Below are 26812 nucleotides of genomic sequence, written 5' to 3'. Positions count from 1 at the left end.
AGTTACCTGACTACACTTTCTTACCTTTCATAAATATTGGTACCACGTCATCCATCCTCCAATCCTGTGGCACCAACCTTGTTACAAGAGAAAATAATGCGGGCGTCACACGATATGATCTATCGTGCGATTGCACAAGCGATCGTTCCCGCCCCCATCGTTTGTGCATCACGGGCAATTAGTTGCCTGTGGTGCACAAAGTCATTAAACTGCCGTCACACGTACTTACCTGCTGAGCGACGTCGCTGTGAGTGGCGAACATCCACTTCCTGAAGGGGGTGGGACGTTTAGCATCACAGCGACGTCACACAGCTGCAGGCCAATAGAAGCAGAGTGGCGGAGATGAGCGGGTCGTAAACATCCCGCCCACCTCTTTCCTTCCACATAGCCGGCGGGAGTCGCGGGACGCAGGTAAGCTGTGTTCATCGTTCCCGGGGTGTCACACGGAGCAATGTGTGCTGCCCCGGGTACGATGAACAACCGGAGCAAAGAAAAATAAACGACTTTTTAAAAATGAGTGACGTGTCAACGATACACGATTTGCGAACGTTCTGCGTCGCTTGTAGGTGTCACACGGGATGACGTTGTAAACGATGCCGGATGTGCGTCACGAAAACCGTGACCCCGATGACATATCGCACGATAGATCGTCTCGTGTGACGCCCGCATTAGAAAATGAGATTCAGCATTCTGTCAATTACTAAGCTCAAAATATTCTTGGATATTCATGGATGAATGCCGTCTGCTGTTTTGACAATCTTTAATTTGAGGGCATACTCCTTGTGTTACACTAGTTATATCAGGTAATGAACAGTCAATTCATTGGTGAACACGGATGAAAAGTGCCTGTTTAATATCTCAGCCTTTTCTTTGTCTGATAAAATTATGTTATTTTGATCTTTTAAGGGGTTGACCATCCGTTTTTTGGCATTGGCGTATTTATAAAGAATTTTGGGAATTATTTTAATGTCACTCCTTATTTGTGTTTCAGCAACTAACTTTGCTAGCTTGGTTTATTTTTACTTTTCCTATAGAGATCTTTATACTCCTGAAATACTGAAATACTATTTTTCATGTTCTTGGTCTTCAACATTTTGAACGCCATTTGTTTTTGTCTTATTAAACTTTCTACTGTCTTATTTATGAAAAGTTTTTTCTTTATTCCTGGACATTTTATTACCTGATGGTATAAGTTTTCTGCAGGATTCTAGCAGTATATCCCTAAACATTTCTGTTTAGTATCTCCAGTTACCATGACATAGTCCCATTTTACATGATTTAACTGTTCACTTAATGTGTTGAAATCAGCTTTCCTAAAGTTCCAGGTTTTGGAATTTCCACTCTAAAATATTTTATTGAATATTACATTGAAACTTACCATATTATAGTTATATGATTCGTCTGGAGGCTGTTAGTATACTTTCTGCAGCCCTTGACAGATGTTTTATTCTTTTATGGTGGCAGTCCACCTTTTATCTGCATATCTAATAAATGTTATATTTTAGGAGTTTTTCCTTGGTTTGACCCCTTTTGTGCTATATATTACTCTCTTGAATTAGGGGGATTTCATTAAGGTTTTTGCTATTGAAACTACATTGAAACTTACCATATTATAGTTGCTGCAAGTCAAATGCTTCCCAATCTGTAGTTCTGATACTGTATCTGATGTATTTGACAGGACCAGATCCAGCAAATTATCTCCCCTGGCTAATTCATCTACCAACTGAGAGAGGTAACACCTATGTAGAGTTGTATGAGTTTTATTGGAATTTTTTTAAAAACAGAAAAAAAAATGAGGGAGAGATGCGAAGTAAAATAAGGTAAACCAAAAATAAAAAAAACAAACAAAAAAAAAAACCAGGAGTAACACAAAATCAACAGTCAGTAGTTCCTGAATGGTCTACTTTAGATATATCACTAGCGACGCAATTGAAGCCTGTGTAGGCTTTAAATTGTTACATCCGCCAGGTGATAAGGCAGACAAAATTACATATTAGCAAACGCTTGTTAGCAGAAAGGCAATGAATGCAACATGTGTACACACAGAGACAAATTGTTCAGAACCCAGACAGGATCCGAACCAGACTGTGGTCCAGTGATGAGGGAAGCAGATCACAGGAGGCAGCAGGATCAAATCTGAGGCATGACTGTACCCTCCTTGTCATGAGGGGCCGATGGACCCCCTGAAACACCCATTGTTTGATGTCGCTGAAAAAAAACTTTGTTACCAGATGATCAGAATGCATTAACCCAGGAGTTAGCCTAAGGATCTTAACCCTTACATTTAAAATATTGTTGCAAACAGTGTCTGACACCCAGTACTCGCTTCACTTCATACTCCCAATCCTCCTCCAAATCCACCTCAATTATGTCCTAAGGACCAAATAAAGAAACCAAATGCCCCCAATAATGTACCTGTTGAACGTCAAACTGATATTTCTCTTGTTTGGCAAATAAATGATTGTCAGAAAGAATTTGAAGAACCTCTTGAGCATTCATGAAATTTATCATGAGAATGTGAGTAAATCAATAAGTCATTCAAATAAATCAGCACAAAACTACCAATCAGTGGGCAAAAAATGTCATTAATGAAGTTCTGAAAACCTCTCAGGAGTATTAGTCAACTAGAATGGCATCACAACATTTTCAAAGTGACTCTCAGGTGTATTGATAGCGGTTTTCCACTCATCACCTTGCTGAATATTCTGAATACGTATAAGGATATACACCCCCCTTAGATCAAGTAACGAATTGATTCCAGCTAGTTGATTAAACAGGTCAGATATAAGGGGTAGTGGACATGGATTATAGACCATAATCTAATTAATTATTCTAAAATCCAAACATATATGCAACCCTCCATACTTTTTTTTGACAAAGAAAACCCCATGGCTCCTGGAGAGGCGGATGACCATATATACCCCTTAGCCAGACTCTTTTTAGTATACTCTTTTAAGACATCTCTTTCTGCTAGAGAGAGATTAAACAAATGAGAAATACGCATTTTGGCACCTGGTAGGAATTCAATCTTGCAATCATATTACCTATGAGGAGGGAGAACGTCACGCTCAGTCTCACAAAACACATTCTCAAAATTCTAAATAAATCCAGGTAGATGAGATCTCACAGATGACAAGGACTGAGTCAAGTAGCTGGAGAAACAAAAGTTCTGGTAAAAGAGTTTTATCAGTGACGTCAGGGTATAGGTGTTTCTTATGGTTTCTCATGAGCTGCGCCTATGCTCTGGAACACACTACCAAGAGAAATCCGAATAATTCCCAACATCCACACCTTTAAGCGGGCCCTAAAAACGCATTTCTTTAGACTAGCCTATCACCTCACTGCCCTGATCTAATCTAGTCCCTTTCTGCCCTTCAAAAAATTTACTTCCAGTTCTCGTCCCCTGTACCTGTATAAATTCTCACCGACGGGTTCATGCAGCTGCTTTTGAATACCCTATTAAATCGATGGCTGGACCATATATGACAACCTTTTCTCCCCCCATTCACCTTTTGTGTCTCCCCTATTTCCTCATAGACTGTAAGCTTACGAGCAGGGTCCTCGCTCCTCCTGGTATCTTAATTTTGTTATTTTGTATTGTCTCGTATTGTCTGTACATGTCCCCTCTTAATTGTAAAGCGCTGCGGAATATATTGGTGCTATAGAAATAAAACTTATTATTATTATGGTCTGATGGCCCCCTTCTGGAAGGGGAGGGTATTGTCATGCCTTAGATTTGATCTGGCTACTTCCTGTGCTGTGGTCTGTTTCCCTCTCCACTGGACCACAGTCACGTTAGGTTGCTGTTGAGGTTCTGGACAATTTGTCTCTGTGTTTATGTTCTTATGTTGTGTTCATTGCCTTTCTGCCAACATTTGTTTTTTATTATGTAAGTGGTCTGCCCTATCACCTGGCGGTTGTAACTACTTAAAGCCTACCCAGGCTTCCATTGCCCGATGGTGATATTTCTAAAGTCGGCCATTCATGGAACTACATCTTGTTTGTTTTGTGTTTTTTCTGGTTTAATTTTAATTTGGCTTACCTTATCTTACTCTACACCTTTGCCCGATTTTTTAAGGAGGTACATGGAATATTCGATGGCTACTTAAGAAGCAATTGGTATGACTGATTATCTATGTTATCATGTTAGGGTTGTTTCAGTGTGCACTGAGGCCTCTAAGGACCTGCACAGCTGAGAACTTTGATCTTTACAACAGAACGGTTCAGGTGTAGCAGTCTTAAGTAAAACCTTGTTTTACATCTGTGTACTATTGCGTACATAATAGATTGGATTCCTTGCGTACCATGACCACTGGGTTTTCCCCAGCCCCACCTAGGAATCTGTCTTTCTCATCTGCAATAGGCCGAGCATAAGCACCTGGCAGACAACACAATGTTCGGCATTCTTGGTCTCGGCATCAGATGATCCTGTCAGACCACCTAATTATAGAGTCCTCTACCAGCAACATCTGTCTAACCTTTGCGGATCTCCTATTTACCTTTTTTCTACTGCAGTCATTTTCCTGGTTGCTAGGAGCAATGTAATGATTAGAGTTGAGTGCGGTTCGAGGTTCTCCAGTTCGCGGCTCGAGTGATTTTGGGGGCTGTTCTAGATAGAACTAGAACTCGAGCTTTTTGCTAAAGCTCGATAGTTCTAGATACGTTCGAGAACGGTTCTAGCAGCAAAAAGCAGGGCTTTTTACAGCTACAGTGTGCAGGAGCCATCGCTGGCAGCCTGCCAGAAGCTGGTAACCAAGATAAACATCGGGTATCCAAGCAAAGCGCTTTGGTTAGTAACCCGATGTTTATCCTAGTTACGTGCAGGAAGCCCACACTTCCCCGCTCAGCTCGATCCGCCCCCTCCTGCACGCGGCATGTACACATACATACATACACACACACACACACACACACACACACACGTCCCCAGCCATGCAGTCCACGACACTGACGTCCTCCTGGCACTCTGCACACATGGTCCCGCTCGGCTTACCTGCGGTGATGAAGTCCCGACCTCAGAACTGTCACTGTCCTCCATGGCCGCCGCTTGTCACATCACCTTCTCTCGCTTCCGACCCGAGACTGACTAGCGGTGACGTCACGGGCCTCTCGCGATACTTGGCTGTGAAGGCGGCGGTCATTGAACTCAGTGACAGGTGCTGTCGGCAGTGCAGGAGATCAGCTCAGGTAATGTACCTCGCTGACAGCAGCACTTGTCATGCCCTGCAGTGACCTGGGCTGACCCATTGATGTTAGCTCAGGTCACTGCACTGCTCTCCCAGCCAATGGGGAACATCCTGCTCTTCATTGACTGGGACAGTGTGGATCGTCATGGCAACCCCTTGGATTACACCAGACCTGGATTTGTTTTTCTTTCTAATAAATTGGTTAAAGAGGGAATGTATTGGGGAGTATTTTTTCAAATAAAAATGTGTTTGTCGTCTATTTTTTTTATTACTGACTGGGTTGGTGATGTCGGCTATCTGATAGACGCCTGACCTCACCAACCCCAGGACTTGATGCCAGGTGACATTACACATCTGGTATTAACCCCATATATTACCCCGTTTGCCACCGCACCAGGGCGCGGGATGAGCTGGGGCGAAGCACCAGGATTGGCACATCTAATGAATGCGCCACTTCTGGGGCGGCTGCGGCCTGCTATTTTTAGGCTGGGGAGAGTCCAATAACCATGGACCTCCCTAGTCTGAGAATATCAGACCCCAGCTGTCTGCTTTACCTTGGCTGGTGATCCAATTTTGGGGGGACCCCTACGTGTTTTTTTTTTTTTTTAATTATTTATTTAATTTAAAATAACAGCGTGGGGTGCCCTCAGTTTTGGATTACCAGCCAAGGTGAGGTTGCCAGCTGTGGTCTGCAGGCTGCAGCCGTCTGCTTTACCCTAGCTGGCTACAAAAATAGGGGGACCCTACGTCATTTTTTTTTTCCATTTTTTTTGGCTAAATACAAAGCTAAGCACCCCTTAGTGCCACATGAAAGGTACCAAAGGGTGCAAAATTACAAAATGCAGGAGAGTGGGACATTATGTGTCTTTCTGCCATTATAATGACAGAAAAGACTGATATGAAATGCACATGTGACGTCCTGGACAAGCCAGGGGTCACAGGTCACAACACCACATGCACCCCACATTCCCTGCAGGCACACCGAAGTCAAAACAGAAATCCTTCTCGCCTTCCTCCAGGGGCTGGTGTCCACACCAGGGGGTGGGCCAGGCGGTTGGCTCCGCCCACCGAGGAGTTCACAGCCCTGGAGGCGAGGAAACCAGGCAGATGAGTGTTAGAGTTGAAAGTGAGAGGAAGTGGTAGAGGAGCTAAAGTAAAAGCAACAGAGAAAGTGACAGCAAGAAGCCTGAAGTTGGTCCGGGTGTGTGCCCCGGACTGAGACAGCAAGGTTGGCAGACGGCGGTGACCGTCTGCAGGCGAGACTGTTTGGAGGTTGCCGAAAGGACCGTGGACGGGTGGTGACCCGGCGGTACTGGAGCGGTATACGAAGATTAGTCAGCACCAGGGCAGGGAACCCATCGCAACCAAACAACAACGCATAGGTGCAGGAAAGAGACCGTCATCATCACCTGCAGGGGATTTCAGCAGCGCAACCGTCTAAGGGACCCGTCCAACCAGCCGTTTGTTTACCGAGAACTGTGTCGTGTTTACTGGCTGAGTGAGTACCTCCGTGCCGTGCGGCACAGCGCTGCCCCTGTGCCCCTGCACCTCCACAGGCCCCATAGCCCGCCTGTCCACCATCCCCAACTCCATCACTGGGCCCAGGGATCACCAACCCCTACCCACGGAGGGGCAACACAACAACTGGCTGCTCCGTAACATCACTCCCGGGATCCCCAGCCAGAGCAGCGGTGGTGTACACTCAATCACCACAACTGTGGGTGGCGTCACGGACAATAACCAATCCCCACACCCAAAAACCCCCTTTCACGCACGGGCGAGGAGCGCCGCTAGAGTCCCTGGGATCCGGCCCATCGCTCCAGCCACCGAGCAGCGGAAGGCCGCAGCAGCCGCGGCAGCCGGACCCGAGCAGTGGGAGAGCGCGGCGTCCCCTCCTCCGCCCGCGACAACTTGGCGTCACGAACAGGATCTTACCGCTCTGCCGTCTGGTAGAGGTGTGCCTTGTTACCGCCGGAGGTGTCCGGCCAGAAAATTTCAGAAGCCGCCATCTTTGGCGCAAAAAGTCCCCGCTCGAGCGTCTTCTCGAGTAGTGGAGGCGCGAAGGCCAAAACCCCGCCCCGATAGAGGAGGGGCCAAAAAGAAGCTAAGGGGGACGCGATGGCGGCTGGCTGCATGTAACAACGCAGCTAAAAAGACAGGGACACGAATGGAGAGATGGCGGCGTCCTCGAATTGGGGCGCGGGAATCCCTGCCACCGGAGCACCCAAGCTCTGGGGGAAACGAGGAGGAGTAGCCTTTGAAGACTGCGGCCCGGGTGAGCTCCCCGCCGGGACCGCTGAGTGGCTGGAGCGGGAGTTGGGTCAGTTCTGCTTGAAGGTGAGGGCGCAGAGCTTGCAGCAGTTGATGGATTGGAAGGCGGAGATGCGAAGGATGGTTGCCGTAGTGGGGGCCCGTGAGCAAGGGGCCGCGGCAGCCGTGCCGCGTTGCGATCAGTCCACCCAAACCCCAGAACCGGCCCTGATTGAGTGGGAGACGGACATCAGCACCGCGGCCGGGGGTCCGGAGAGATTGTCGTTGATGGAGGAAGAGGTCCCAAGTATGTCGCCTCTGCCGCCATTCCTAATGGCTGTCAGCGGTTCGGGGTTGAACTGTCAGTGGAAGGAAAACCCCATGTACCGCTCGGTCCCGGAGTGGGCCGACCCCCTGCGGTGGTAGCCGCCTCAAGGTCAGCGGATGCCCGCTGCAGTAGTCCCCGTTGGGACCACCACTGTTTTTGTTGAAAAAGTGTTTGAAAAATGATGAGATGATTACCGAACAGTCACCTGATTGTCCTAACCGTGATTGAGAGAACCGGCCGTTGCCGGCACCGTTGTCCCCGTGGGGACCGTTTAAAAAAGTTGCATGGAGGACTTTCCATGGACAAGCCTGTGAACTTGCAGGGCAACCACAAACATTAGTGGCATGTATATAAGTTGTTTTACCGTTACCGTTTCTGCAATTGCCGCCTCCGGAGAGGCAGGTTGGAGGAAGGGCCCGCAGTAGAGCCGGCTGGGGCCCAGCCACCACAGGAACCGGTGGCTACCCTCTGGAGGGGAAGGACAGATCCCGCTCGGGTAACTTGTGCTGGACTGGGGTCAAGGGGTGCTGCCTGGGTTTTAGGGGCAGCATCAGGGCCAGGTTGCTTGGGTGGGAGAGAGCGGAAACCGTAACCGTAAACCGTTTGCAACGTTTAAGTAAGAGTACCTCCCGATGTGGGAAGAAGTTATTTTAATTGTAAATATGTTTACCGTTTTTCTATTTTTTCCAGAAAACAAAAAGGAAAATAAAACCGGTGTTGGACGGGCAGCCCGAGGATGGTCTGCGTTTTGCTAAGGGGGAATGTGACGCCCTGGGCAAGCCAGGGGTCACAGGTCACAACACCACATGCACCCCACATTCCCTGCAGGCACACCGAAGTCAAAACAGAAATCCTTGTTGCCTTCCTCCAGAGGCTGGTGTCCACACCAGGGGGTGGGCCAGGCGGTTGGCTCCGCCCACCGAGGAGTTCACAGCCTTGGAGGCGGGAAAACCAGGCAGATGAGTGTTAGAGTTGAAAGTGAGAGGAAGTGGTAGAGGAGCTAAAGTAAAAGCAACAGAGAAAGTGACAGCAAGAAGCCTGAAGTTGGTCCGGGTGTGTGCCCCGGATTGAGACAGCAAGGTTGGCAGACGGCGGTGACCGTCTGCAGGCGAGACTGATTGGAGGTTGCCGAAAGGACCGTGGATGGGTGGTGACCCGGCGGTACTGGAGCGGTATACGAAGATTAGTCAGCACCAGGGCAGGGAACCCATCGCAACCAAACAACAACACATAGGTGCAGGAAAGAGACCGTCATCGTCACCTGCAGGGGATTTCAGCAGCGCAACCATCTAAGGGACCCGTCCAACCAGCCGTTTGTTTACCGAGAACTGTGTCGTGTTTACTGGCTGAGTGAGTACCTCCGTGCCGTGTGGCACAGCGCTGCCCCTGCGCCCCTGCACCTCAACAGGCCCCATAGCCCGCCTGTCCACCATCCCCAACTCCATCACTGGGCCCCGGGATCACCAACCCCTACCCATGGAGGGGCAACACAACAACTGGCTGCTCCGTAACATCACTCCCGGGATCCCCAGCCAGAGCAGCGGTGGTGTACACTCAATCACCACAACCGTGGGTGGCGTCACGGACAATAACCAATCCCCACACCCAAAAACCCCCTTTCACTCTTGTGCGAGGAGCGCCGCTAGAGTCCCCGGGATCCGGCCCATCACTCGAGCCACCGAGCAGCGGAAGGCCGCGGCAGCCACGGCAGCCGGACCCGAGCAGTGGGAGAGTGCGGCGTCCCCTCCTCCGCCCGCGACAACTTGGCGTCACGAACAGGATCTTACTGCTCTGCCATCTGGTAGAGGTGCGCCTTGTTACCGCCGGAGGTGTCCGGCCAGAAAATTTCAGAAGCCGCCATCTTTGGCGCAAAAAGTCCCCGCTCGAGCGTCTTCTCGAGTAGTGGAGGCGCGAAGGCCAAAACCCCGCCCCGATAGAGGAGGGGCCAAAAAGAAGCTAAGGGGGACGCGATGGCGGCTGGCTGCATGTAACAACGCAGCTAAAAAGACAGGGACACGAATGGAGAGATGGCGGCGTCCTCGAATTGGAGCGCGGGAATCCCCGCCACCGGAGCACCCAAGCTCTGGGGGAAACGAGGAGGAGTAGCCTTTGAAGACTGCGGCCCTGGTGAGCTCCCCGCCGGGACCGCTGAGTGGCTGGAGCGGGAGTTGGGTCGGTTCTGCTTGAAGGTGAGGGCGCAGAGCTTGCAGCAGTTGATGGATTGGAAGGCGGAGATGCGAAGGATGGTTGCCGTAGTGGGCGCCCGTGAGCAAGGGGCCGCGGCAGCCGTGCCACGTCGCGATCAGTCCACCCAAACCCCAGAACCGGCCCTGATTGAGTGGGAGACGGACATCAGCACTGCGGCCGGGGGTCCGGAGAGATTGTCGTTGATGGAGGAAGAGGTCCCAAGTATGTCGCCTCCGCCGCCATTCCTAACGGCTGTCAGCGGTTCGGGGTTGAACTGTCAGTGGAAGGAAAACCCCATGTACCGCTCGGTCCCGGAGTGGGCCGACCCCCTGCGGTGGTAGCCGCCTCAAGGTCAGCGGATGCCCGCTGCAGTAGTTCCTGTTGGGACCACCACTGTTTTGTTGAAAAAGTGTTTGAAAAATGATGAGATGATTACCGAACAGTCACCTGATTGTCCTAACCGTGATTGAGAGAAGCGGCTGTTGCCGCCACCGTTGTCCCCATGGGGACCGTTTAAAAAAGTTGCATGGAGGACTTTCCATGGACAAGCCTGTGAACTTGCAGGGCAACCACAAACGTTAGTGGCATGTAAATAAGTTGTTTTACCGTTACCGTTTCTGCAATTGCCGCCTCCGGAGAGGCAGGTTGGAGGGAGGGCCCGCAGTAGAGCCGGCTGGGGCCCAGCCACCACAGGAACCGGTGGCTACCCTCTGGAGGGGAAGGACAGATCCCGCTCGGGTAACTTGTGCTGGACTGGGGTCAAGGGGTGCTGCCTGGGTTTTAGGGGCAGCATCAGGGCCAGGTTGCTTGGGTGGGAGAGAGCGGAAACCGTAACCGTAAACCGTTTGCAACGTTTAAGTAAGAGTACCTCCCGATGTGGGAAGAAGTTATTTTAATTGTAAATATGTTTACCGTTTTTCTATTTTTTCCAGAAAACAAAAAGGAAAATAAAACCGGTGTTGGACGGGCAGCCCGAGGACGGTCTGCGTTTTGCTAAGGGGGAATGTGACGCCCTGGGCAAGCCAGGGGTCACAGGTCACAACACCACATGGACCACACATTCCCTGCAGGCACACCGAAGTCAAAACAGAAATCCTTGTTGCCTTCCTCCAGGGGCTGGTGTCCACACCAGGGGGTGGGCCAGGCGGTTGGCTCCACCCACCGAGGAGTTCACAGCCCTGGAGGCGGGAAAACCAGGCAGATGAGTGTTAGAGTTGAAAGTGAGAGGAAGTGGTAGAGGAGCTAAAGTTAAAGCAACAGAGAAAGTGACAGCAAGAAGCCTGAAGTTGGTCCGGGTGTGTGCCCCGGACTGAGACAGAAAGGTTGGCAGACGGCGGTGACCGTCTGCAGGCGAGACTGATTGGAGGTTGCCGAAAGGACCGTGGACGGGTGGTGACCCGGCGGTACCGGAGCGGTATACAAAGATTAGTCAGCACCAGGGCAGGGGCCTTTCGGATCCCGGCAAGGCTAGGAGTCGCCATAATTTGCCAAATCCGTCAGTGAAGGGGACGACTGTCTCTCAGCAACTAAGTCCCGATTAATGGCAACAGTCCGACCATAAAGGGGAGAAACCGCCACCGCCAAGGCATCAGTTTCCCAGGGCCAGAGCCTGCGGGCAAGAGTGGAGCTCCTCCGGTTCATATCCAGACCGAGGAGCGGGTTACCGGTGGGAACCCATCGCAACCAAACAATAGGTGCAGGAAAGAGACCGTCACCATCACCTGCAGGGGATTTCAGCAGCGCAACCATCTAAGGGACCCGTCCAACCAGCCGTTTGTTTACCGAGAACTGTGTCGTGTTTACTGGCTGAGTGAGTACCTCCGTGCCGTGCGGCACAGCACTGCTCCTGCGCCCCTGCACCTCCACAGGCCCCATAGCCCGCCTGTCCACCATCCCCAACTCCATCACTGGGCCCCGGGATCACCAACCCCTACCCACGGAGGGGCAACACAACAACTGGCTGCTCCGTAACATCACTCCCGGGATCCCCCAGCCAGAGCAGCGGTGGTGTACACCCAATCACCACAACCGTGGGTGGCGTCACGGACAATCAACAATCCCCACACCCAATTCCCCCTTTCACTCACGGGCGAGGAGCGCCGCTAGAGTCCCCGGGATCCGGCCCATCGCTCGAGCCACCGAGCAGCGGCAGGCCGCGGCAGCCGCGGCACCCGGACCCGAGCAGTGGGAGAGCGCGGCGTCCCCTCCTCTGCCCGCGACACACAAGCACAAGAAAATCACCAGAGCGCTCTACGCTGTGAAAAGCAGTAGAAAATGGCACTGGAGTGAACATGTGACTGCCTCATGTAGGATGAAGCTATGGATCCTGGGTAAATTGATGCATTTACCCTCCTTCAGTTTTTTTGCAGTACACAAAAAAAACGAAAGGCACACGGATGACAAACAGATGACATACGGACCGTCTACGGAACGAAAACGGATGCCAAACGGATGCACCCGTGAAAAAAAAGGACTGTTTTTTGCAGACCCCAAAAATGGATCAGTCGTGTTAATGTAACCTTATTCTGATCTGCCATTTATAAACCGCAGGCAGAAATAAGTGAATAACGCCCTCCAGCGTCAGAAAATCTCCGGGGTTTCAGGGCTAGCTGAGACCCTGGAGATCATGATTCAGGACGGTTTTTCCGGTCCCCGCTCACGTGATCACAGGTATACACCGTACACCGATGATCACGTTACAGTAAATGACAGCGCCGGTAAAAAAATATTTTTCTCCCATCTGGCATGAACAAACATGATAAATCTCCTCCCCGGTCCCCTCCGGTCCCCCGGTGTCGCCAAAGTGCCCCCCCTGATGCCCTCCCAGAAATCCAAGATGGCCGCGCGCACAGCAGCGCGCCGGCCACATTCACCCTACTCCTCTGATTTCTGTCGCATGTGCTATGACACATGCGACAGAAAACTCCTCCCCAGGCCCTGCCAGGTGACCCCCTAAAACCCCACCGGTGTTCCCCGGTGTCCCACGGTACCTGTGCAGTGTTGATCCCCCCACGGCCCTCTCCTTCACAATAGATGCTGCCGCATGCACAGAGCGGCTGTCAGCTCAGCTTCCTGTGTTCAGACACAGTGAGTGGTGGTTATGCATCTGTAAGCTAAATGGGCAGCACGGTGGCTCAGTGGTTAGCACTGCAGTCTTGCAGCGCTGAGGTCCTGGGTTCAATTCTCACCAAGGACACCATCTGCAAGGAGTTTGTATGTTCTCCCTGTGTTTGCATGGGTTTCCTCCGGGTACTCCGGTTTCCTCCCACACTCCAAAGACATACAGCGCTATTAAATTAATAACGCTAAATAAATGAATAAATTATTATTATTACTGCAATGCCCTGCTCATGAGGTAAGGAACATAATTGATCAGGAGAGCTATATACTACATTTCCAAATGGAGGGATTTGCTATTATAGTTTCCCTGCTGAACGACTACCAAACATGAGAGTCCGTTATACGCCACAAGAAAACACATCTAAATAGCGAGCTCTGTTGTTAAGTATTCATTCAGCTGGATAACTGGACTTAAAGGGGTATTCCATCTCCAAGATCCTATCCCCAATATATAGTAGGTGGAATAGCAATAATATCAGCAAATACCAATATTTGGAAATGTAGAATAGTTCTCCTGATTAGGCATGCCCTTACCTCATGAGCAGGGCATTGCAGCTTTGGTAGCAACCATTACGACATGGACTCTGCTGCTGTGGACACGGGGAGAGTGAGTGCAGATTCATTGCACCCTCACTCCTCACATGAAGGGTCTGCACTCCTAGAAAATGGGGGATACTTTTAGGGCCAGATGGACGGGCAGACCCGGGAGGTGGATCCACTGGGCCGAACTCCCCGATGAGGGAAAGGAGTCCGGTAGCCGGAGCACTTTAGGTAGCAGGACAGTCCGTGCACTGGAACACAATGGAGAAGTCCCTGGGACCACGAGGTCACTGATGGTGGTCCGGGTGACGGAGCTCAGGTTCGGAAGCCGTGATGATGTCAGGCGGGTTCCGGAATCGTTGGAGCGAGATGACGGGTCACCGCAGGGAACCGAGATGGTACGGACTGTCAGGATGGCAGATGGGCAGCGTTCGGGGTTCGAGATACAGCAGGACTGGATGGCGATGCAGGATCGGCTCTAGAAGACAGAGAGGTAAGTATCTCACAGAACACAAGGAGACCTGACTCCTAGCTTGGGAAAACACGAAGAACAGGCCCCGCTCCCTTGGACATTAACCCCCTTTATACCCTGTACCTGTGTGCATCATTTCCTGTCAGTGGACACTGGCCCTTTAAGAAAGGGTCAGTGACCGCGCGCGCGCCCTAATGCGCATGCGCTCGGCCCGGGTGCCAGAAGCCAGGGCAGGAAGCTGAGAGGAGGACGCAGCAGAGCCGGCCAGGGACTGGGAAGCCGACGGGCGCCGGGAGCGGGGACCAGGAGGCCTGGGAAGCGCGGGGAGCGTGGCAGGTGAGCCGGGGAGCAGAGCAGAGGACCCGGGGAGCGGAGCAGAGGACCCGGGGAGCGGAGCAGAGGACCCGGGGAGCGTGACAGTACCCCCCCCACGCCCCCCTCCCCGCAACCGGGACAGGAAGGCACGGATCAGAGGAGTGCCCACGTTCTCCCTGGGCTCCCAGGACCTATCCTCAGGACCATACCCTTCCCAGTCCACCAGGAAGAACTGTCGACCTCGTACGGTCTTCATGGCCACGATATCCCTTACCGCATAGATGTCGTCCTCAGCAATAGGAGGAGGAGCCGGACTGGCGGCAGCGGAGAAGGGACCAAGGACAACCGGCTTGAGCAGAGAGACGTGGAAGGAGTTGGGTATCCTCATCGTGGCCGGGAGCTGTAGTTTGTAGGAGACCTCATTGATCTTGCCGAGGACTTTAAACGGTCCGATGTAGTGAGGTCCCAGCTTGTAGGATGGTATCTTCAGTCGGATGTATTTGGAAGCAAGCCAGACGAGATCTCCCGGAGAGAAACACGGAGGATCCAGACATCTCTTGTCCGCGTGTCTCTTCATCCGCAGGGATGCACGTGCAAGGGAGGCCTTAACTGAGTCCCAAATGGTTGTAAAGTCACGGAGTACTGCATCAGCAGCAGGGATGTCCGAGGTAGAGGATACAGGCAATGGGACAGACGGCTGAAGTCCGTAGACGACATGGAAGGGAGAACTGGAGGAGGACTCACTGACGTGGTGATTATGGGAGAATTCAGCCCAAGGAAGAAGCGTGGACCAATCGTCATGATGGGCGTTGATGTAGTGACGTAAGAAAGAGGTCAATATCTGATTGACCCGTTCCACTTGGCCGTTCGACTGAGGATGGTAGGCCGAAGAAATTTCCAGAGTCACTCCCAGATGTTTACAGAGAGCCCTCCAGAAGCGGGAGGTGAACTGAGTTCCTCTGTCGGACACTATGTGTGATGGAAAGCCATGCAAGCGGAAGATGTGATGTATATAGGCGTCCGCGAGTTCCTGGGCAGAGGGTAGTCCAGCCATAGGGACGAAATGAGCCATTTTAGAGAACCGATCCACCACGACCCATAAGACTGTGTGTCCGGAGGACAATGGCAAGTCCGTAATAAAGTCCATCGCTAAGTGTTGCCAGGGAACTGAGGGTATGGGCAGAGGCAGAAGACGGCCATATGGCAGGTGTTTGGGAGTCTTGTTCCTGGCACAGGAGGAGCAGGCAGAGACAAAAGAGGCGACGTCCGTGCGAAGAGATGGCCACCAGTAATGACGTGCAATCGCACTCCATGTTCTCTTCTGACCTGCATGACCGGCTGTTTTCGAGGCATGGCCCCAGTGTAACACTTTTTTCCTGTCAGTCTCAGAGACATAAGTCTTCCCAGGCGGTATCTGGGCCAGGGTGACAGGAGCCACCGGAATGATCTTGCTAGGGCAGATGATGGGTTGGGATGTCTCTTCCTCCTGCTCCATGGGCATGAAAGACCTAGACAAGGCATCAGCGCGTACATTCTTGTTCGCGGGTCGGAAATGGAGCTGGAAGTCGAACCGGGCAAAGAACAAGGACCACCTGGCTTGCCGTGGGTTCAGTCGCTGAGCAGTCCGCAGGTATTCCAGGTTTTTGTGGTCCGTGTAAATAATGACTGGGTACACTGCTCCTTCCAGAAGATAGCGCCATTCCTCCAGAGCCAGTTTGACTGCCAATAGCTCTCTGTCACCGATGGTGTAGTTGCGTTCAGGCGCTGAGAAGCTCTTGGAGAAGAAACCTCAAGTCACCATCTTCCTGGAGGAGGACTTCTGCATGAGCACTGCCCCGGCTCCCAAGGAGGAGGCATCCACCTCCAAGGTGAACTAGCGGTTTAACTCTGGACGGTGGAGTACAGGAGAGGAGGCAAAGGCTCGCTTTAGAGAGCCAAACGCGGCGTCGGCCGCAGGTGACCAGTCCTTTGGATTAGCCCCCTTCTTGGTCAAGGTGGAAAGAGGAGCAGTCAGGGCCGAGAAGTGAGGAATAAACTGGCGGTAATAGTTGGCGAATCCCAGAAAGCGTTGGATTGCCTTCAGTCCAGAAGGAGGAGGCCAGTTGAGAACGGAAGAGACCTTCTTTGGATCCATCTGCAGTCCGGTATCGGTGATGAGGTAACCCAGGAAGGGGAGAGAAGACTGTTCGAAGACGCACTTCTCGTACTTGGCGTACAGACGATTCTCTCTCAGTCTTTGTAGAACCAGTTGCACGTTCTCTCGGTGGGTCTGGAGGTCCGGAGAGAAGACAAGGATATCATCCAGATATACCACCACACAGACGTATAGAAGGTCCCGGAACACATCGTTCACTAATTCTTGGCAGACTGCTGGTGCGTTACACAGGCCGAAGGGCATCACGCAGTATTCATAGTGCCCATCGCGAGTGTTGAACGCTGTCTTCCATTCATCCCCTGAGCGGATACGGACCAGGTTGTAGGCACCCCGAAGATCCAACTTGGTGAACACACAAGCTCCTCTGAGCCGATCAAACAATTCGGGGATGAGCGGCAGGGGGTACTTGTTTTTTACGGTGATTAGGTTCAATCCCCGGTAGTCTATACATGGGCGTAGGTCGCCCTCTTTCTTCTTTACGAAGAAAAAGCCTGCTCCAGCAGGAGAGGAGGATCTCCGAATGAATCCCTTAGCCAAGCTCTCTGTGATGTACGTAGACATGGCCCTTGTTTCGGCTGGAGACAGTGGATATATCCGTCCTCGAGGTGGTGTAGTTCCCGGGAGTAGGTCAATGGCACAATCGTAAGGACGATGTGGCGGAAGTACTTCGGACTCCTTCTTATCAAAGACGTCCACGAAGGACCAATAGGCTGAGGGCAGTCCCGGTAGGGACTCGGGAACCGGAGGTCGCCGGATAGGTTGTATGGTCTTCAAACAGTTCTCATGGCAAGAAGACCCCCATCGAGTGATATCACCAGTGCCCCAGCTGACTGAAGGCTCGTGTGTCCGCAACCAAGGAAGGCCCAGCAGGATTTGATGTGACATATGTGGGAGGACGTAGAGAGCGATGTTCTCGGTGTGCAGAGCACCGATACGCAGTTCAAGCGGCTTGGTGATCCAGGAGATGGTGTCAGAGAGGGGTCTCCCATCCACAGAGGCAATCACAAGAGGTTTGGCGAGTGGAGTAACAGGCACCTGGTACTTGTCCACCGTGGCCTGCTGGATGAAATTGCCTGCTGCCCCAGAATCGAGGTATGCCTCAGCCGTAAACCGCGTCTCTCCCGTTGTCACTTGCACAGTCCATGTAACTGGGTCTGAGAGAGTCCCAGCACCTAGGGTGGCCTCTCCTACCAACCCTAGGCTTTGAAGTTTCCCGGCCTCTCTGGACAGGCGCGTAACAGGTGTGTGCCCTCTCCGCAGTAGAAGCAGAGACCCTTGGCGAGCCGCTCTGCTCGACGTTGTTCAGACTGTCGCACACGGTCGATCTGCATGGGCTCATGGACGGAGACACCAGAGGCCGTTGACTGGAGTACGGCGGGCTTCTGTGGAGGAGAGGAATGCCTTACCGGACGTCTCTCACGGGACACCTCTTTGGACCGCTCCTGAAAGCGTATGTCCACTCGAGTCGCTAGGGTAATCAGGGCGTCCAGGGTGGAGGGTACGTCACGTCCAGCCAGCTCATCTTTGATTCGACCCGAGAGTCCTTCCCAGAAGGCGGCGGTTAGGGCCTCGTTATTCCACCCGAGTTCTGAAGCCAAGGTGCGGAAACGGATGGCGTATTGACCCACCGTCAGAGTTCCCTGATGTAACCGGAGAAGAGATGAAGCAGACGCGGAGGCGCGTCCGGGTTCGTCAAAGGTGCTGCGAAAGGCCTGCAGGAACTCCTGGAGGTTCTTGGTCATAGGGTCCTCCTTCTCCCACAAGGAGTTCATCCACGCCAGTGCCTCGCCCTCTAGGTGAGACATGATGAAGGCGACCTTGGCTTGGTCGGAGGCAAACAAATGTGGCAGCTGCGTGAAATGGAGGGAGCATTGGTTTATAAACCCCCTGCAGGTCTTGGGATCTCCGGCGTACCGGGGTGGTGAGGCCAAACGCAGTCTGGAAGCATCCGAGGAGGCTTCCACGGGAGCGGGAGCCGTGGATTGACTAGTGGAGGCTCGGGATGTTGAAGACGTGACTGCCGCTTGTAGCGTGGTCAGGCGGGTGTCCACGGAAGCCATAAAGTTCAGCATGCGGGTCTGGACTTCACGCTGGCGTTGGAGTTCCTCATGCAAGGCCGCTAGTGCTTCGGCGGGATCCATGGCCTGTTCTTACTGTTAGGGCCAGATGGACGGGCAGACCCGGGAGGTGGATCCACTGGGCCGAACTCCCCGATGAGGGAAAGGAGTCCGGTAGCCGGAGCACTTTAGGTAGCAGGACAGTCCGTGCACTGGAACACAATGGAGAAGTCCCTGGGACCACGAGGTCACTGATGGTGGTCCGGGTGACGGAGCTCAGGTTCGGAAGCCGTGATGATGTCAGGCGGGGTCCGGAACCGTTGGAGCGAGATGACGGGTCACCGCAGGGAACCGAGATGGTACGGACTGTCAGGATGGTAGATGGGGAGCATTCGGGGTTCGAGATACAGCAGGACCGGATGGCGATGCAGGATCGGCTCTAGAAGACAGAGAGGTAAGTATCTTACAGAACACAAGGAGACCTGACTCCTAGCTTGGGAAAACACGAAGAACAGGCCCCGCTCCCTTGGACATTAACCCCCTTTATACCCTGTACCTGTGTGCATCATTTCCTGTCAGTGGACACTGGCCCTTTAAGAAAGGGTCAGTGACCGCGCGCGCGCCCTAATGCGCATGCGCACGGCCCGGGTGCCAGAAGCCAGGGCAGGAAGTTGAGAGGAGGACGCAGCAGAGCCGGCCAGGGACTGGGAAGCCGACGGGCGCCGGGAGCGGGGACCAGGAGGCCTGGGAAGCGCGGGGAGCGTGGCAGGTGAGCCGGGGAGCGGAGCAGAGGACCCGGGGAGCGGAGCAGAGGACCCGGGGAGTGTGACAGATACGTTCCCTGAGTGTCTCCCCCCCATATTCTAGATGGTCCAGAGTCATTGTGGGATCCCTTTATTTTTTTTCTTACAAAAAATTGGTGAAAGAGGAAATGTTTTGGGGACTGTTTTTTCAAATAAATTTCTTTTGTCGATTTTTTTTTTTTTGTTAGTACTGACAGTTTCTGATGTTGGGTATCTAATAGACGCCATGATATCACAAACTGCTGGACTTGATGTCAGGTGACCTTACAGCTAGTATCAACCCGATTTATTACCCCGTTTGCCACTGCACTAGGGCACGGGATGAGCTGGGGTGAAGCGCCAGGATTGGCCCATCTAGTGGATGCGCCACGTCTGGGGTGCCTGCGGCCTGCTATTTTTAGGCTGTGAAGGCCCAATAACTATGGACCTTCCCACCCTGAGAATACCAGACCACAGCTGTCCGCTTTACCTTGGCTGGTGATCCAATTTAGGGGGGACCCTACTTTTTTTGTGTAATTATTAATATTTATAAAATAATTATAAAAAAAGAGCCTGGGGGGACCTCCATATTGGATCTCCAACCACGGTAAAGCTGCCAGCTGTGGTTTTCAGGCTACAGCCGTCTGCTTTACCCTAGCTGGCTATCAAAAATGAGAGGACCCAACGTCATTTTTTTTTTAACTATTTTTTAAATAGAAAAAATTAATGGGCTTCCCTGTATTTTGATTGCCAACCAAGGTAACTGCAGGCAGATGGGGGTGGCAACCCATAGCTCTCTGCTTTATCTGCACTGAGAATCAAAAATACCGCGGAGCGCTACGTCATTTTTTTTAAAGATTTATTTTTACAGCACTGTGATGTCCAGCAATCAAAATACAGGGAAGCCCATTTTGTTTTTAGTTATTTAAATAAATAATTAAAAAAAATATATATGGGCTCCGGCTGCATTTTTTGTATTGCTAGCTAAGGGTAATCCAAGCAGCTACTGGCTGCTAACCCCCACTGCTTGGTGTTACCTTCACTGGCAATGTAAAATCCAGGGAAGCATTTTTTATTTTTTTTGCCAAAAAACTACAAAAAAAGACGTGAGCTTCGCCATATTTTTGTATGCTAGCCAGGTATAGCAGGCAGGTGCTGGAAGAGTTGGATACAGCGCCAGAAGATGGCGCTTCTATGAAAGTGCCATTTTCTGAGGCGGCTGCAGACTGAATTTGAAGAAACTGCACTTCAGGATTGTAGTGAGGATGAGGTGCCCCAGCTCATCAAGTGTTCCAATAGGAGTTTACCTGCAGTCAAGTTCAGGCAGCAATTTCAGCGTTCCAAGTGCCTTTAAATGAATTTGAAGAAACTGCACTTCAGGATTGTAGTGAGGATGAGGTAAACTCCTATTGGAACACTTGATGAGCTGGGGCACCTCATCCTCACTACAATCCTGAAGTGCAGTTTCTTCAAATTCATTTAAAGGCACTTGGAACGCTGAAATTGCTGCTTATAATTTAAGCCTCTATTAAAAACCTTTTTGCTTATGGATTGAAAAAAACTCTCCAGGTATCTGAAAAATCATATTGCAGTGATAGTTTCAATTGGCATTAAATATCATATGCCTTGAAGCATCACTTAATATACTATACTAGATTTAATAATTGCTCTACTACCGGCCGGGGTACTGCAACCAGACACCTGGTATCTGTTTGCTGCACTATCAATTACTTATTCTTTATTTTTACTTTTATTTTTATTTCTACCATATGTGGTTTATTCTTCTTTCTTTTTCCTTGTTCTATTGTGTGAATTGTTTTGAATAAATTTGTGTCTAAAACAAGGATAGCAATAAAAAGTATAAAATATTAATAAAAAAACCTCTTATCAGCGCTGGTTTATTGGGGATTTTTTATTTTAAAAAATCTCAAATACAATTCATTTCTGATTCCAGGCAAATTAAGGGGGATTTTTTGCCTACAAACCTAGCTGCAGATTTAATGGTTATTGGGGTCAAGCGCTAACAATTGTCTGTAGACTACTTAGTATATCCATCCAGGACTGTATGAGGAAGTTTTTTGCCCACCAAAAAAATGACGTGGGCTTTGCCATATTTTTGTATGCTAGCCAGGTACAGCAGGCAGCCACGGGCTGCCTCCAACCCCCAGTTGCCTATTTGTACCTGGCTGGGAACCAAATATATAGGGAAGCCCGTTTTTTTTAATTATTTCACTTATTTCATGAAATAATTAAAAAACAAATGACGTGGGCTTCGCCCCATTTTTGTGTCCAGCCAGATACAACTAGGCAGCTGGGGATTGGAATACGCAGCACAGGTTAGCCCGAGGTTTCTGGGCGCCTCTGCTGCGAATTGCAGTCCGCAGCCGCCCCAGAAAATGGCGCTCTCATAGAAGCGCCATCATCTGGCGCTGTATCCAACTCTTCCAACAGCCCTGGAGCCGGGTGGCTTGTTGGGTAATCATGAGTTAATACTGGCTTTGTTTTACTAGCCAGTATTAAGCCAGAGATTCTTAATGTCAGGCACGTTTGACCCGGCCATTAATAATCTCCAAAAAAGGGTTAAAAAAAAACACCACACAGAGAAAAAATACTTTAATAGAAATAAATACACAGACACATTAGAGACTCCATCTTTATTACCCCCTGTCAGCCCTCCACGATCCATGGTCTTCTGTCTTTCTCGTTCAACAAATGCAGCTCTGCTCCATCACTGCTGCATGGGGGAAGAAGCTGCTTCCCATGCAGCCTTCACTCCATGAAGGCTGCACGGGAAGCAGCGTGCAGCCTTCACTCCGTGAGAGATCAGTGCTGCTGGCTGTCAGCGGTAACAGCGGTAACGCTGACAGACACGTTACCATAGCAACGGTGCTCCCGGAGCCGCGGTTAGCGGTGACGTCACCGCTAACTGCGTTGCTATGGCAACGGTGATCTCCGTTAATGACTGGCTGTGTCAGCCGGTCCCTAACGGAACGGGGAGTCGACCGTGTGCTAGAGCATGTCGCCGGTACACGGCGATACACAAATGTGCACCGTGTACCGGAGAGATGTACTCGTAGGTCCTACATGACGCGTCATAGTCATGTGACCAGTCTGTAGCCAATGAGATAATAGCCACGTGACTGGTCACATGGCTATTTTGACGTCACGATAGGTCCTGCATCACTGCTGGCAGTGCTGGTCACCGGGAGGATTCAGCAATCATCGGATGGAATAGCGGCAGGAGACAGAGTGCAGGAGGGATCGCGGGGACCGGTAAGTGTTATGGCAATGTTTATTAACGGTTTGTGTACATTTATCATGCATTTTTATGTGTTTGTGATTGCCTCCCATTATATCCTATAGGTTCGAGTTTGGTTTGTCGAACGTTCGACGAACCGAACTCAAACGAGACCTCCGTTCGACGAACCGAACTCGAGCCGAACCATGGCCAGTTCGCTCATCTCTAGTAATGATCTAGTGATCTTAGTCCTGGGCCTGCATCCCTAATATCAGCCAAACAGTGATATTTACTAGATTGTGCCAGATCAGGATTAGGCTCCTTTAAGCTTTTCCCCTACTGTTTTATCTGTTTACCCAACTACCTACTTCTGGGTCCTGACCTTCCCCTTCTCTACTCACATCCATATCACTGGCCCTAGTCAGAGCATTCACAGTGAGTCATTGTGCTCTAAACTCTCCATGTTTGCAATGCTACTGAATGTTGCAAGCTGCATATCCGTTCCCTGTCTTCAAAACATGCAACTCGCTGACGTTGACCAAAGATCTATTTACCCTTAAATGGCTTTTTCTAGGCATAGATACAATTAGTCCTTGATATAACTCCCCAGAAAGAAGTCACAGGATGTTAGATTTAGATTTGGCGATAGTGGATGTCAGCAGCAGAACATTGGTGAATCAATCTAAGAAAAACATTACTGAAACAGTAGTGGATATATCTGAGGATATGATGGAATGCAGAGATGTTTTTTAAGCAATTTCTATTATTGCACAAATTGGTAAAAGACTGCCATACCACACATACTGTACTCTAGTGGCAATCAACAAAGTAAGTACACCCCTAGTGTGCTACTAGCACTCATACATCAGAGCTGCCTTTCTAGCTGCATGGCCAAGCGCCTGTGCAGCTTGTAAACGCCATCCTAGCATGGAGATGGTTACATTGGTAGGGGAGGTGAGTAGAGAAGGACCTGGGATAATGTCACATCATGTGACCTGAGAAGGCGGAGCTTTGTTTGCAGAGACTAGGAAAGAAAGTGAATCAGACCATCTACTCATGTGATTAGTGCTCTCTGAAACTGATGAACGCTGGGATACAGTTGTAGCTCTAGTTAGTATCTATCCTACTGTAATATCACTGTCATATATTTGTGTTATTACTGCACACCAAAAAATACTCAAATGGAATGTTTCTAGACAGAACTGGACTACCACCTAGACGACTGCCATGTCACCAATGGAAATCACTTTGAATATTTGTAGTGTATAAACCTGGATAGTGTGTATTTTCATGTTAATACTGTTATGTTATGTTCTCTCGTTTATAAATATGGAGGCAATCATTTTGCACCATCCTTTTTTAATCACCAAATATTTTAATCTGGGACTGAGGGTATTTTAATGTTGAAGGAATTCTATACTTTTCTACTATGCTTATTCTATGGATTGACAGCATTTTATGATATTATTCATGTGATTTCATACTTTTATGTGTTATGCAGTACAGTACTTCTGTTTGAAAGCCGTGTACTATCAGAGCCAATCAGCAGTTTAGTAGCGTCTGCCAATCACTAACAGATTGAACAATTACCTTTCCATTCTCTGTTCTGAGCCATGTGTACAGCGCTTTGCTTGATTTTTAAATCCACTTTCCCCTCTCTTCTCCTAACAATAACTCAACGCTGCATCCATCAATGTCCAGAAAAGTGTTTCGCGACTCATCAAACTCAGTAGCACTAATGATGCACTTTACAAGTCAGTTCAAGTTTTCCTAGTAATGACTAGTACCTTTCTAGGGAAACAAATATGCTAATATATGCTTGTTCCAAACTTGATACATCTTCACACACATACATTATTTAACGGAGCTTTGATTTCGTCATGAGATCAATACATTAAGACTTCTGTAAGGAAATGGAATCAATTTTCTTAAAGAATTACAAATCATCCAAATTGACAGGTGTGATGTGCGTTTGGTTAAGCTGCATATTCTTTATATTTCATCCGTTTGACAATAGTTTGGCTAGTGTATGCCTTTATTTAATATCTGAGGTGTGTATTCAATGGCTCACTCCAAGAAAGCACAGGCCAATTTCAAAAGTCCATTTTAATTTGCGTATGTGAAAAATAGCTTACGATTTTTCATTCTTATTGTCATTTGTATGCATCATTCATTGTCATGCCTGCTTTTGCATCTGTATGAATCCACTTTTTAATGAGCAATTTAATAAAGAATAGGCCAAATATAGTTTTGTAAGTTAATAATTTAATGACAGACAATAAACAGCGTACGACATATGGAAGGTAACCTGTATGTAAGATGGTTTTTGTGCACCTGTTTTTCTTAAAATAGGTCTAATTCGCAATTCAGATCAAAGTAGGGCATGCTATGATTTTTTACACAAAGACCATTGCACCACTTGAAAAAAATGTTCCTGTGCACTACCACATTTGCTTTGGTCAAATTGCTGTCAGTTTTGCATATAATTTCAAAGGCAGGAGAAAAGCGGGTTTAAATACCGCACCAAAACCACAGGAGTCCGGAAAATATAAGTATTATTTTCACAGGTCTATGCGTGAAAATATAAGTAAATCCCTTTTATTTTCACAGGTCTACGCATTTCAGGGACATCTCCATCCACTTCATCAGGACAAAATACAGGGAATAATACCAGGTATTATTCCCTGCATATTGTCCTGATGAAGGGGATGGAGATGTCCCTGAAACGCGTAGACCAGTGAAAATAAAAGGGATTTACTTATATTTTCCGGACTCCTGTGCGCGGTATTTAAACCCGCTTTTCTCCTGCCTTTGAAATCATTTCACCGCTGCGGGACCGCTGCCTTCCACGCTACTTCCATGCTTATTAACGGGTTGTGACTGGCACAACCTGACCAGGTGAGTGTTTTCCCAACATTCACCCCTTACCTGTTTACCGAATAAGACCCTATTTGCGCCTATTTTTTCCACAGTTTTGCATATAGACATGGTATTATTATCGTTTGTCTGAACAAGCACAAACAGAACGGTTTTCATCAGTGTTGTGAACGAGATTTCCATCAGTGTCTGGTCAGTGGGTCCGTTTTTACCATCAGTGTTTCATCAATGTTTCTCATGGATGAGAGATTTTGAAGCTTCTCATATGGAACAGTCAGGGAAAAATGGACAATACTAGGATGTAACTAGGGTGCCAACAGAATGCGGTTAAAATTTTCCACTGACCCCTAGACTTACATGGGTGAGTTTGACTTGCAACTAGGAATAAAAACAGATATGGGGAAAAAAAATGGAAATATGAATGTCCCCATAAACTATTAGGGCAGTGTTTCTCAACTCCAGTCCTCAAGACCCACCAACCGATCATGTTTTCAGGTTTTCCTCAATGTTAGACAGGGAATAATTCCATCACCTGTGCAACATTAAGGACATCCTGAAAACCTGATTGAGGAAAACCTGAAAACATGATCTGTTGGTGGGTCTTGAGGACTGGAGTTGAGAAACACTGTATTAGGGTGTGGGAACATGTTATCTTTTAGATGCCAGCATACCCGCATCTTATACTAGACAACCACCCCCTCCATGAAATGATAGGTTGTGAGTGGCCGCTGTATCAGTATTTTGTACCTGTGTTGCCTCTACCTTTATCATGGAGTGTGCTGCATCCTGCTAGTGCATTGGTAATCTCACCTTGTGTTGGTAGTGGCGTTTTTTTCCTGTTATGTTAAATGCGTTTTATATATATATATGTGCCTTGGAGATGTATGTTGTGTAATGATGGAGACCACACTAGATTAACTTTAACAGTCTCTATTCACATGGACCCTGGATAGCTGGTTCCAGTCCCTGTATTGCCAGTGCAAAATTGTGACTGAGGTTTATCTGTCCCCGGCACTCTCAGTGTGGTTGAGACCCTGAAGCTCGGAACTTTGGGGGTCCCTCCGCTGTGATACAGCGGTCCGTTCATTCAGCTGGCAGTGCGGACCCTGCAGGGAAGTAAGTGTCCAAACACCGATCCTAGTTTACTGCTGATTCCAGTGGGGCTCCCTCGTACCATATATATATATATATATATATATATATATATATACCACCACTCAATTTCAATTTCTCAAGAGCCTCAGTATAGGGATCAATGGGGATTTCAATAATAAGGCTTCCCATCAATCATAGATGAACATGTCC

Source organism: Anomaloglossus baeobatrachus, chromosome 6, assembly GCF_048569485.1.
Source record: "Anomaloglossus baeobatrachus isolate aAnoBae1 chromosome 6, aAnoBae1.hap1, whole genome shotgun sequence".
Lineage (NCBI taxonomy): Eukaryota > Metazoa > Chordata > Amphibia > Anura > Aromobatidae > Anomaloglossus > Anomaloglossus baeobatrachus.
This window is presented reverse-complemented; position numbering follows the sequence as displayed.